Below are 1,553 nucleotides of genomic sequence, written 5' to 3' on the forward strand. Positions count from 1 at the left end.
TCTCAATCACACACACACTCACACACTACGGACAATTTTCCAGAGATGCCAATCAACCTACCATGCATGTCTTTGGACCGGGGGAGGAAACCGGAGTACCCGGAGGAAACCCCCGAGGCACAGGGAGAACATGCAAACTCCACACACACAAGGTGGAGGTGGGAATCGAACCCCCGACCCTGGAGGTGTGAGGCGAACGTGCTAACCACTAAGCCACTGTGACCCCCCCCCTTATTTATTTATTACTTTATTTATTTATATATTTATTTATTTATCGAATTATTCGACAACGTTCATATGAACGCATAGCTTGTCAAAATAAACGACACTCAAAAGTCAAAGTCTCTTTCTCTCTCTTCTTCTTGTTCTTCGTTATATTTTTATTTATTTTGAAGGCTTTAGGTTTGTCGTGTTAGATGTCATAAGAAGATTGTCTTCTCTCTTTTTGCATTGCTTTTGGTTTATATTTGTATACAGTGTCCAGAGGATGACACTAAACACACACATCGACCTGTTAGCGTTAAATAAACAAACACAGTCTCCACATTAGTGCTCAAAGGTGCTTTATTTCAGTAATGATAGAGCTTTAACCTGGTCTTAGCTTCAAAATTCTGTGCACGCTTCACATTCTTCATTACAATAATCAAAAGGTAAAGAATTTAATTTGGACACACACACACACACACACACACACACACACACACACACACACACACACACACACTGCAGCATATCGTCTATGTTAAATACATCATATCTTCGGTATAAATGGTGCATTAGCACTCTGTCCTCGGTGGAGCCTGGACAGGTGACACGTGTCACGTTTTCATCATAAAACTTTAAAATTGTGGTTCATTTCTCACACTCCACCTCCACGTACACACTCCACCTCCACGTACACACTCCACCTCTTCCATTTACCCCAGCACTGTGAAACTGGGACAACTGGAACGTTCATTTTTATTAATCACACCTTCTTATGTCATGAGTGTGCGTCTGTGACTGACTCCGCCCACTCCATAGACATGTAAACGTTGACTTCAAGTTGATTTCCACCCAAAAAAGCTACCGTGTTTTTTCACTTCAGCAATGCGGCCATGGTGTAGTTTAGATCTTGAAATATGGGCGTGTCAAGAGGCAATAATATGCAAATGAGAAAAGCTCACACTAAACTGCCTTTAAGGCCATAAATGGGAATGTAGGTGTGTAGACTCCGCCCTCTACAGAGAGAACACTGAAGACTCCGCCTTCCCCAAAGAGAACACTGAAGACTCCGCCCTCTACAGAGAGAACAGTGAAGACTCCGCGCTCCCCAAAAGAGAACACTGAAGACTCCGCCCTCTACAGAGAGAACACTGAAGACTCCGCCCTCTACAGAGAGAACACTGAAGACTCCGCCTTCCCCAAAGAGAACACTGAAGACTCCGCCCTCTACAGAGAGAACACTGAAGACTCCGCCCTCCCCAAAAGAGAACACTGAAGACTCCGCCTTCCACAAAGAGAACACCGAAGACTCCGCCCTCTACAAAATCTCCACCCTTCACATTCAGAAA

At 44.1% G+C, this 1,553-nt stretch overlaps 1 protein-coding gene and 1 long non-coding RNA gene across 2 annotated transcripts in view; both read right to left on the reverse strand.

Annotated features, from left to right (window-relative positions):
* Nucleotides 1-546: 546 nt before the first annotated feature.
* The window catches only part of oat (ornithine aminotransferase), a 25,009-nt gene continuing 24,002 nt past the window's right edge, over nucleotides 547-1,553 (reverse strand). Inside the window, exon 10 of the mRNA XM_027132706.2 lies at nucleotides 547-1,553. This exon is cut by the window's right edge and continues 1,334 nt beyond it. The gene's annotated coding sequence lies outside the window, so the exon portion shown is untranslated.
* LOC125145351 overlaps nucleotides 547-1,553 on the reverse strand; it is a 20,526-nt gene continuing 19,519 nt past the window's right edge. The window contains exon 2 of the long non-coding RNA XR_007143717.1: nucleotides 547-723. This is a non-coding gene — a long non-coding RNA (uncharacterized LOC125145351). The remainder of the gene's footprint in view (nucleotides 724-1,553) is intronic.

Source organism: Tachysurus fulvidraco, chromosome 8, assembly GCF_022655615.1.
Source record: "Tachysurus fulvidraco isolate hzauxx_2018 chromosome 8, HZAU_PFXX_2.0, whole genome shotgun sequence".
Taxonomy (NCBI): Eukaryota; Metazoa; Chordata; class Actinopteri; order Siluriformes; family Bagridae; genus Tachysurus; species Tachysurus fulvidraco.